Raw genomic sequence first — 12,175 nt, 5'->3', positions numbered from 1 at the left:
AACTGATAAATGGTCAAAGGATATGAACAGACAATTTTCAGGTGACGAAATTAAAGCCATCTATAGTCATATGAAAAAATGCTCTAAATCACTATTGATTAGAGAAATGCAAATTAAACCAACTTTCAGGTACCACTTCACACCTCTCAGATTGACTAAGATGACAAGAAAAGATAATGATAAATGTTGGGGGGAATGTGGGAAAACTGGGACATTAATTTGTTGTTGATAGAGTTGTGAAATGATTCAGCCATTCTTGAGAGCAATTTGGAACTATGCCCAAAGGGCTATCAAATTGTGCATATTCTTTGGCCCAACAGTGTCATTACTGGATCTGTATCCCAAGGAAATCATAAAGGAGGGGAAAAGACCCACATGTGCAAAAATGTTTGTAGCAGCTCTTTTTGTGGTAACAAATAAGAATTGGAAAATAAATAGATGCCCATCAATTGGGAAATGGTTGAATAAGTTATGGTATATGAAAATAATGGAATATTATTGTTTGTAATAATCATTAGCAAACTGATTTTAGAAGACTTGGAAAGATTTACACAAACTGATGCTGAATGAAACAAGTAGAATAGGGAGTACAGTATACATAATAACAGCAAGATTGTACAATAATCTTGCTTGGTTCTTCTCAGCTGTTTAGTGATCTAAGATAATCCCAATAAACTTGGGACAGAAATCACCATTTGCATCCAAAGAGAGAATTATAGATACGGAATATAAATCAACACATGCTATGTTCACTTTTTCTGTTTTTTTTCTCTTTCATTGTTTTTCCCTTTTGTTCTGATTTTTCTCTCCCAACATGATTCATAAAAATTTTTATTTTTATGTATTTAAAAATTAATGTAAATATATAAAACCAGAAAAAAAGAAAACAATAAAAGTTAGGCAATCTAAAAGGAAAAAAGGAAAGGTAAGATTTTGGCAACAACATCAAAGAAATTTGAACTTTATTAGGCAGTATGCATTTTTGAACAGAAGAATAATATGATGAGATTGATTTTAGCTGCTACTCTTGGAATCAACTCATCCATCTATTGTTAAATTAGTTTATTTCTCCATCTTGTCCATCATCTTGTTATGAGTTCTCAATAAACTCCAGGTATATCATGTGTAGGATTCCTTTCTTCCATCTACCCATTTAGATGGTAGCTAGCACCAGATTATAGAATATGGAAAAAAGAGCCATCAGCAAAGATTAGAGTATCCTATTGTCATGGAAGATTAGAAACAAATGGAAAGGGATCATAGAGTTCAATACCCTGATTTTTTCAGTTAAGAAAATGGAAATTAAGTGACTTGCTCAAGTGCACATGGTTCACAGGTAGCAGAGCTGGGATTAGAAACCAGATCATCTGACTCTCAGGCCAAAACTCCCATCACTATATCTTGCTGCACCTTGGTATCCAACCCAGAGCTTGCCTCTTTAAGAAGTGATATATGAGAGCAATTGGACTTACATTTGTTAAATCTTGGAAATAAATTCAGGGAAGTAGGTGAGGGGGGAAAGAAAGCATGAACAAAGAAGAGGATGAGAAGAGGATGTGAGAATAAACTTGTTTTGTAATGTTCAGAGAGAGAAGTGAGCTTGACCTCAGCAGATGGCTCTCATCAGGAGAGAACTAGAGAGGTTGTAAGAAAAGGCGAGTTTGATCTGGTCTAAAGATAAGAAAGAACCATCATGGGTCCTTAAATAGGGGAGTTGAAAGATACCAGAGCTGTGCACTGAGAAAACGATTTAAGACTTACATAAAATGGAATGGGAGGATCTCATAAGGTTGATAAAACGCTGATGAAGGCCCCTCCAATAATCCATCCTCTTTCCATATAACTACTCATTTCTCTCTACTTCCCATAGCCACATGCTTTACTTTCTGTCTCTAATTTTCCCTCCACACCTGATCCCAAATATTTTCTTTACAAATTATTTTCCATAGTGACTAATTCTGCTACCATCCCATGGACTCACTTTTAGTTCATGCATTTTCACTTCTTATAAACTATCTCCCTCTCTAAAACTTCTTTCCTCTAGGAAGTCCTCCCTGACTAACCACATTTTTTGGTAATTGGCCCTTCAAATGTTTTGCGTGATTGCATAGATATAGCTTCTATCTGATTACATGCCATCTCAGGGAGAGAGATGGAAAGGAAAGAGAGGTGGAATCTGGAATTTAAACTTTAAAAATATTTTTAAAAGTTGGAAAAAATAATTGACCCTTCACACCACATATCTAACCCCTTGTTTATGAATTCATATCATGAAGTCCCAGCAACATCTCTTCCAAATGCTATAGGGAGAAAATGCCCTGAAATTGGTAACAAAAGCTTTAGGCTTTACCCCTGTATGCCCTTGGGCCAAACCCTTGCCTTAATTGGACCTCAGTTTCATCATCTGAAAGATAATTTGTACTATAGGATCACAGGTACAAGTATTAAGAGTTCCATTTTTCAGATGATGAAACTGAGGCCCAGAGAAAAGTACTTTTGTTAAGCTATAGTGCTACAGAAATGGGAGTTTTTATTTGTTAATTATTTAATTTTCTTTTGGAAGTACAAACTGTGTTTCTTAAGCCTCCCCCAGGCCTTTCCACAAGATTAATTTCTAATAGGCAGAGAGAAAGAATAAATACTGGGAGATCCCTAGAGATGAGAGGGGTGCAGAGATAGAGGGTAGGGACCAGCAGCACAGAGAAGGGGGGGTGCTTTGCTAATTGCAATAGGAAGGGCAGACTTTAACAAACACAGAGGTGCTGCTCCAGCTCCCACGATGTGGATGGTGTGAATTGGCTGTTTGCAGTGTGTTTCCATAAACTGTGGGGTTGTGTGAGTATGGGGGTGTGAGAAATGGAGAGTCAGGGAGGGAACGCTGCCATTTGCTGGTTGTTGTCAGGTAGAGAACTGATGATACAGAGGCCATAAATGGAGAAGAAGGATGCTGATAGCTGTGTCAGAGACAGGGTGAGAACTACTTAAGCAATTAATTAGCACAGCTGAGAAGTTGAGGTTCAGCTCAAAGGAGATCACTCACTAGAGAGCCCAGACTCTGCTTCCCACAGGCTGCCCCCCCCCAGCCAAGGATAAATGTTGCCTTGTAGGCTCTGCTGCCTTACATTGGGGCTTTATAGACTCTCCAGAATGGAGAAGTGATGTCTGGTTGTTGATCTTTTTCATCCTCCTCTTGTTTTGGGTATCTGCTATCCCCCACCCCTCCTCTTGCCCTAGGAATGGGAAGGTCTGGTCGGATCCTCAGCCTTGGACTCTAGTCTGGTTCTGTTTTTTGTTGTTGCTGCTTTTTGGGGGGAGGGCAATGAGGTTAAGTGACTTGCCCAGAGTCATACAGCTAATAAGTATAATAAGAGGCCAGATTTGATTTCAGGTCTTCCTAACTCTATCAGATTCGGTGCTCTATCTGCTGCTCCATCTTGCTGCCCCTTTTGATCTGCTGTTTAAGAAAACTGGAAAGGGAATGTCTTGCTTTGGAAACATCTTTGGACTAAGAGTCAGAATGTCAGGCTTTTTTTTCTTTCCCATATCCCCATCTTTCTTGCACCATTTGATCCAAGAAAAAAAAATTTAGCCCCGACATTTAACCGCTCACAATTTTCTATTTCTTTTCATGACGCCATCATCCTCCTGTAACACAGGCTCAAAACTCCAGGCAACTTTGACTCTTCCCACTCCCTTTAATTTCCACATCTAATCCTTAAATCCTGTCAATCCACTTTGATAATAGTTCTCCTATCTAGCCTTCCTCAGCACACACTACTACCAGGCTGCCAGCTGTGACCTAACCTAGTGTCCTAGCTTCCTAATAGGTCCTCCTATTAAGGTTTCTTCTTACGCCTCACCTCTCCAATCCATCCATTACATAGAAGCTAAAATAATCTCTCTCAGCAAACTGTGTCTCTTTCTGCTCAAAATCTATCTGTGGATCCCCATTGCCAAAGGGATATAATATAAACTCCTGGGCTAGCTTTTAAAATTTTCTGTCATCTGGCTCCAAGCTACCTTTCCTACCTTTTTTGACACTATTCCCATCCCAATTCAGCCAAAATCATAATACCAGCTTTATCCTGATCTCAGCTTGGTCTCTCCCACCCTTGTGCATCTGCATAAGCCATTTCTCATGCCTGGGACACCCACTCCCTTCTCATTTCTGCCTGCTGGAATTCTTTTTTCAAGACTCATTTCCTCCTTGAAGTTTTCCCTGGTCCCTGTGGCTGAAAGTAATCTTTCCTTCCTTGAATTTTCCTAGAACATTTGATCACTCTTTTGCCCTTCTCACTCCCATTGAGGAGGAAAAGTTGACTTCATAAGTATCATTGAAACATAGTGGGCTGAAACCCATGCCTTGAGTGACTCTGGATAAGTAGATGTCTTATTCAAAAGAAATTTGGGATGGCAAAAAGAGGCACATGTGACATGTAACATTATATAGTAAGAAGATTTACTTACATGAGAGATCCAAAAGCCAGAGAAGGAAAGCATGGTAAAGAGAATGTGGATAAAGAAGAGTGGAGGAATGAACAAACATGATTTTGTTACTGGAATATATAGACCAACTCTTCTTACACTTTTTCCACTCATGCCTTCTTTTTGTCCAAGAAATTTTTATGTAACCCCAGGTATGTACCTGGGGAATATAAATAGAATATACAAGAATATAAATAGATATACAAATCAAATATTAACTGATAATAAATCCAAATTTTGCAACTCCCACATTCAATTATGAAAACTCATATGGGGTCACAACCCTCAGTTTAAGAAGCATTGCTATAGACCACCTTGAGAAAAAGAGGAAATAAATGGGGACTTTGAGAAACATCACAGGCCTGGCCCAGAGTATAGTAATAGTATATTAGTATATATAGTATAATAATGATGAGAGATCAGAGCAGTTAATAATTTTTGACTAGTCTTGATAATAACTTGATTCTTTAGAAGATGGACAAAGCAACAAGAGGATATTCTATTTTACTTAAGAGGGGAACAGGCTGCTGGGTTGAAAATGATGGGAATTTTGGAGATAAGTGATCACTCCCTCCTAAAATTCATGGTACAGAAGGAAAGAAAATTTGGGGATTGTGTGATATGCATCCCAGATTTTTGAAAAGCAGTTTTCAAAGAGTTCAAAAGAATTGGTAGGATTTCATAGCCTCAAATTCTATATGGGAGTCATTCCAGAAGGGATGAGAACTACTCAAGAGTGAAATTCTAAGTAGAAACTAGGTATAGACCAGTATCTCACAATGTATATCAAGATAAAGTCAAAATATATTCATGATTTAGACTTAAAGGAGGAGATATTAGAGGAAAATTAGGGAAGCATAAAATACCTTAACTTGTTAAATTTATGAACAGGGGAAGAATTTAAATCAAAACAAAAGAAAGGAGCATTACAGGAAGTAAAATGAATAATTTTAATTACATTAAATTTAAATTTTTTTGCACAAATAAATCTAAGGCAGCAAAAATTAGAAGGAAAGCAAAAAAAAAAAAAAAAAAAAAAAACAAAAAAAAAACCAAAAAACACAGGAGGGAAATATTTTTCTGGTAAAGGCCCCATTTCTCAAATATATAGAGAATTGAATCAAATCTATAAGAATGAGTCATTCCCCAATCAACAAATAATCAAAGGTTATGTTTTCAGAGAAAGAAATCAAAATTATTTTTTCATATGGAAAAAATGCCCCATATCATTACTGATTATAGGAATCCACATTAAAACAGCTCTGAGGTATCAACTCACACCAGATTGGTTAATATAACAGAAAAAGAAAATAACAAATGTTGGTGGGGATGTGGGAAAATTGGTACATTAATGCATTGTTGGAGGAGTCATGAACTGATCCAACCATTCTTGAGAGCAATTTGGAACTGTACCCAAAAGGGCTATAAAAATTTGACCCATCAATACAACCATTAGGTCTGCATCCCAAAGAGAACAAAGAAAATTCAGGCAAAGAATTGGAAATTGAGAAAATAATCATCAATTAGGGAATGACTGAACAAGATACAGCACATGATTGTGATGGAATACTATTATGCTTAAAAAAAAAACAAAACAAAAACAAGAGGAGGATTTCAGAAAAATCTAAAAAGACTTACATGAACTGATGAGCAGTGAAGTAAGTGGAGCCAAAGAACATTGTACACAATAAAACAGCAATATTCTACAAAGATCAACTGTGAATGCTTTTGGTTATTCTCAGCAATACAATGATCCAAGACAATTCTGAATGAATTATAAAAAAAAAATATTATCCACCTCTAGAGAAAGAACTGATAGAGATCTGAATGCAGATACTGAATGCATTTTTAAACTTTATTTTTCTTGGTTTGGGTTTGGGTTTTCTTTTTAAACATGGCTAATATAGAAATATATTTTGCATGACTACACATGTATTCTATATCAAAGTGCTTGCTTTCTCGTTAAAAAGGAAAGGGAGGGGAGAACAGAATTTGGAACTCAAAATTTTAAAACACAAATGTTAAAGTTCCTTTGACATATAATTTAAAAGTTTAAATTTAATTTTTTTAAAAAAGAAATCAAAAGTACAAAAAAAAATGAATGAAATTCTAAAGACACAAAGGGACTCAATTCCAGTGAGGAGGGGGAAGAGAAAAAAATATCAGTTATCTAATAACTAAATCAATGTGGATGCACCCTAAATTTAGAGTTTTAAAAAGAAATACAGAGAAGATGAAAACAAATCTGAGTAGGAGAGGACAAATATAAAGCATGGCTTCCCCCTCTTATCTTTGGCACAAGGGGAAAATGTCTTTATCTCCTCTTCTTAATGAAAGAGAATTTCCTATTGTCCTATAAAATAGCGTCAGGAATGCTAGAGCTTAGAAGAAGCTGAGGCTGGTGAGAGAAAACCAAGAATGTCAAAAGGGGTGAGTTCTATACAAGTATATTAGAAGGAAAAAAATAAAGAAGAGAAGTATGTTCTTAGATTATATATGATTGGGAAAACTGGCAGCAGAAAGAAGGCAGAACTGCTCAATCCTCATTTCATTTCTGTTTTCTCTGCCAATGAAAATGACTTTTGCTCTCGAAATGACAAAACACAAATAGAAAGTTGATACCCAAGATTACTAAGGAGTAATCAGTAAGAGAGATCTTTGATGCTCTGTATGAATTCAAGTTTGTTGGCCAAGATGAGCTGTATCTTGGGTACTGAAAGAGCTGGCAAATGTTATTGCTGAGGGTATCAACCCTAGAAAAGAGAAGATACAAGAAGCAACATCCCTTACTGCATTGGAAGGATTATTATGTGGAAGAAGGAATCAGATTTCTATTGCTACACTATAAGGGCAGAATGTGAAGCAGTGGGGGAAGGCACAGAGAATTGGAGTTAGAAATGGAAATCAGGTTAGGGTTAGATATGGGACAAACTTTTTAGTGATCAAAACTGAATAAAAACTTTATGGGCTGCCATAGGGAACAGCTAGTTCTCCATTTTTGGAAATTTTCCAGCACTCATAAAGGATGTTATAGAAGGGGTTTCTGCTCAAACATGAGTTAAACTAAAATATTCAACTTCAGTATTCTGTGATTCTATAAAGCTATAGATTTTGACTCATTATAGTTATATATGTGTGTTTTATATATAATATGCAACATTATTTAAAATTATAATAAATAAGTTACTAACAAGAGCTGCCCAACAACAAGATGGGCTACCTTAGGAAATAATAGTTAGCTTCCCATCTTTGGAAGTACTCAAGCAGAATATGAACAATATGGTTTCCTCTACTTGTACCAAGCATGGACTAGATGGCCTATAACTTCTTTACTGCTGAGATTATAGGATTCAGGAGCTCAGGGTCCAAGCCTGAGTCAGAATCTTGCAGGACCAGAATGTTGTTTGTCCTTTCTCGAAGAGGACCATGAAATCAGGGAAGTAATGCCATGACATGCAAATGATATGTGATGCAGGACCAAATAGGCTGGAACCTCTCCAGACTCCCTGCTTCAGACAGGGTTGTGTTCAAGAGCAGGAGCTGTCTTTTATCTTTCTCTATATCCCCAGCACTTAGCACAGAGTCTGCTACATAGTAGGTCCTTCATAATCCAATTTGTAGCATTCTTTGCAAAAACACTGGAGTAGTTTGATGTTACCTTCTCTAGTCCACTTAACAGATGAAGTAACTGAGGCAAATAGGATTAAGGGACTTGCCTAGATTCCCACTAGTAAGTACCTGAGTCCAGAAGATGAGTCTTCCTGATTCCAATCTGGTGTTCTATGCCACCTAACTGCAATAGTAGGTGCTTAATAAGTGCTTATTGATTGACTGGCTAGATCTTCAAGATGTAAGACAAGAGAGAAGTCACCATTAAAAGAGTCTCAAGAAACAAAAGCATCTCACTCTCCCTGGAACTCAAAGTTTAGTTTAAAAGCCACTATTCACATAGAAAACATTTAGAGAAGTGGACATGAATGAAGATTAAACGTAAAGTTTGAGTGTTAGAGATAATAAGTGCCAGTTTATTTGAGGGGAGAAATTGGTAGAGGCTTCTGGAAGGGGGTAGCAGAGTCTTGAAGGATAAGATAAATTGGAGAGTAATGCATTCCATGGAGTAAAGAGGACAGCATAAGCAATGGTAGAAAAGGTTTGGGGGCAGGCAAGGTTCAGGGAGAAGAGGTAAAGCTAAAGAAAGGAGGAAGAACATTGAGATTGTGTGTGGGGGATGTCCCATCATGCTAGGAAGAGTCAGTGTATCACCTTCTAAGCTTAGGATATGTGTGTATAACACATGTGTATGGGTGTAAATAAAAAAGAGAGGTGTTGAAGGCATTTATTGGAAAGCACTCCAAGAGCCCTTAGAGCTAGTCTCAGCTCAGCCACTAACTGGCTATAACTGTCCAAGCCATTTCCCCTCTCTAAACCTCAGTTTTCCTACCTGTAACTGAATTAGGGTAATCTCAGAGGTCATTACTAGCTTTAGGCTTTATGAATCCTGATTAGATGGGATTTTGTGGATTAAGTAGAGAAATAGGGATAAAAAAGAGACTAGCCCAGGAGCTATTATATAATGTCTGGACATGATGGCTATGAAGTAACAAAAGATCTTCAACCTCCCTGCAGATTTCTACTGAATATATTCATCAACCACTCTTCCCTGGGTCCCCAATCCCTGTTCACAACCCTGGAATAGGTCCTAAAGAACAAACCAAACCATAAGTTGGGGGAAATGAGATGAACACTCATGAAAGGAGGCAATCAGATCCAACAAGCATTTATGAAGTCTCTACCGTGTGCTAGCACTGGGGATACAGAGTCAATATGAAAAAAATAGTCCCTACCTTCAAGAAGCTAACCTTCTCTGGCAAGCAAATATGCTCTTCAAGAACAAAGGGGGAAAGTAGTATAACATCCCTTCCCCATCCATCTCAGATTTATTCCTAATGTAAATAAAAAGAAAAAAAAACAACCTTCAGCAAATATACTCTTCAAGAACAAGAGGGAGAAATGGTCTAGCATCTCTCCCCCACACACTTCAGATTTATTTCTAATGTAAACAAAAAGAGAGTCCCCGAAGGGGTGATTTCAGGTCCCAGTAGATCTTTAAAGATAGAATGCACTGGGAAGGCACAAATGGACCCCTATTCTAGGAGCCCCAAAGGTGGCTCACTCCTGCCCTGCTTGCTCTGGACATTAAGCAGGAAAGGAGAGGAAGGAGGAAACTCTAGGTCTGTCCCTGTAAGAGAATGAAGGGCTAGACCTTGGCCCCATGCCCCAGAGCTGTTCCCTTTTCCGGAGGCTGCTGGGCAGGCACATCTGAACCTCCTGTTGCTCTGCATTAGTGCTGTCATGTGGAGAAATCCCAGAACTTGGGGTCAAGTGGTAACCATTTATGCCGTTATCAGATATTTACTTAGGGAGAATTTCATTATACTGAATCTACAGGCTTTGAATAAATTGGTGTGCGGCAAATTTATTCTTTTTAAAAGAGGGACTTTCACACTGGGGAAAACTTTTAAAAAGAACATTTATACAAAAAGCAATTACCGTGCCAGTAATTTGTATGTATTCTCCCAGCTTACATTGCCTGGCGACGTTTGTAGTTGAATATGAGCTGCTCGCCCCCAGCAGCTATCGAACTGGATCCAGTGGGGAGAGTGATTATAGGGCTGCCACAGAAAAGGAAAATGATGTCAGAGATCTGAGGCTAGGCCCAGAGAGACCAGAGGATCAAGGGTAAAGGGAGCCCCACACGGGTTGCTGAGGGATTTGGTTTGGGCAAAGAAGGGGACCTTGGATGATCTGTGAAAGCTAAGTGGATTTGGGTTGAAAATCTGGTGGCTCTTGGAAATTTTCTCCCTGTAAAATTCTCTCTTTAACAAGGTTATTCCATTAACAGCTGCTCAGTGAAATAGCTCCTTTCAGCGCCTCTCAATAGAGAGCAGTACTACTTAAAGGGCATTTATGGCTGCCTGACAGGTCTCATACAGGTGTATTATTGAGCATTGAGGGAGGGGGCTGGCCGGGAACCCCTGCTGAAGAACACATTCCGTCCTTCTAGGTAGTCCCGGCCCAGTAGCCCGGCCCCTATGGAGTGGAATGTAGGGAATTGTTGGCTCACGCGGGTACTCTTTTCCCCCTCCCGAGGAGAAGATAATGGGCACTCTTGATTTCCCTTCTTCCCCCTCCCCATTAGTGCTGGCTCTTGGATCTGATACATTATGTAAATTGTCTCTGTTGCTAAGTGGCGCAGAAACTGGCAGTGAAGAAGCCGTTGCTAGGTCTTGAGACTTTTGGGGGGAAGCAGTGGAAAGTGCTGGGAACCCCAAAATAAGATTCAGCTTAAATGGACACATATTATTTGGGAAAATCTTCCCCACAAAAAACAAAGGCTGTTCCTTGGCAAGAGACTTGTGTCCCTCCTCAGTCCAGGAGGCTCCCCTTAGACAAGGGACTTCCGAGGTACAAGGGCTATGTTTCCATGTCAGCCTAAGGTCTTCCTCAAGTCTAGGACAGTATCTTTCTTTTAGATGGCAAACTCTTTGAGGAAGGACTTTGCCTCCTCCTCAGAAGTGGATCTCCCTAAAGGCAGGAGTTGTATTCTCCATATGAGGGACCTATATTTTCTCCTTCTTCTTCCTTCCTCTCTCTATTCCCTTCATCCTTCACCCTGATTCCTAAACCTCCATGTTCTCTGCTTTTCTTTTCTTTCCATTCATTATGCTTCTTCATGTTGCATTATTTGAGATGAGAAACCAGAGTCTCTTTTAAAATCTACAAAAGGGGGCTTAAAGCTTCCACTAACCCATCAGTCACTTGTGGGCTCAACATCTAGGTAAAAAACAGTTCTGTTGTCAATGTTCACATGCTAATTTTGTGATATTTGTAAAGAAAGAGAGGTAGTGTGGTTCAGTAGATAAACAATAGCTTCAAAGTCAGGGGGGCTTGTGTTATCTCCTTTTTCTTGGAGTTTGCTGAAGCAATCTGTGCTTAACCAGGGTTTACTTCTCAATTCCCTAAGAAACTTCTAAAACAGAGGTTTTGACAGTGGGATCTGTGAATTTGGATCTTGGGTGTTTTATTTTAATATTTTTGATAATTGTATTTTGATATATATTTTTCCATTCTAATAATATTTTTTCTGACTACATGTAAAGACAAATTGTAATATTCTTTTGAAATTTTGGAGTTCCAAAATTTTCTCCCTGCCTCGTTTACTTCCTCCTTCTCTAAGATTGTAAGTAATTTGATATAGGTTATATATGTGCAATCTTGTAAAATATATTTCCATATTAGTCTTGTTGTGAAAGAAGCAAAACAAAAGAAAAAAATGGTTTCCATTTTACTTGTATATGCCTTATGCACTTAGAAAACATTCCAAGCAGTGATCCATAGGGTTATTAGACTGCCCAAAGGAGCATTGTGACTCAAGAAAATGAAAAAACAAACCCTGGAATTAAAACTCTGCAAAAATGGCAGTCCATGCTGGTGAAGTGAGTAGCCTCCCCTGGGAGTTCCTTATATCTAGGAAATCGCCGAGCCAGTCTCTATTCTTTGTGAAGAAAATACACACACACACATATGCTTCCATGAGTATGTCCCTCTCCCCGGAAGAACAGCAGAGATTTCAATGCTGTTGAATATGTGTTTCTGTGGAGTAATTCTCAGGTGGCAGGCATCCCTCGGA

The 12,175-nt window shown here is 38.5% G+C and overlaps 1 protein-coding gene and 1 long non-coding RNA gene across 2 annotated transcripts in view; one reads left to right on the top strand and one right to left on the bottom strand.

Annotated features, from left to right (window-relative positions):
- CACNA2D2 (calcium voltage-gated channel auxiliary subunit alpha2delta 2) overlaps positions 1 to 12,175 on the top strand; it is a 432,295-nt gene that overhangs the window by 105,337 nt on the left and 314,783 nt on the right.
- The window catches only part of LOC141551572 (uncharacterized), a 29,900-nt gene that overhangs the window by 6,957 nt on the left and 10,768 nt on the right, over positions 1 to 12,175 (bottom strand). Inside the window, exon 2 of the long non-coding RNA XR_012484906.1 lies at positions 10,036 to 10,157. This is a non-coding gene — a long non-coding RNA (uncharacterized LOC141551572). The remainder of the gene's footprint in view (positions 1 to 10,035; positions 10,158 to 12,175) is intronic.

This window comes from Sminthopsis crassicaudata, chromosome 1 (genome assembly GCF_048593235.1).
Source record: "Sminthopsis crassicaudata isolate SCR6 chromosome 1, ASM4859323v1, whole genome shotgun sequence".
NCBI lineage: Eukaryota > Metazoa > Chordata > Mammalia > Dasyuromorphia > Dasyuridae > Sminthopsis > Sminthopsis crassicaudata.
This window is presented reverse-complemented; position numbering and strand designations above follow the sequence as displayed.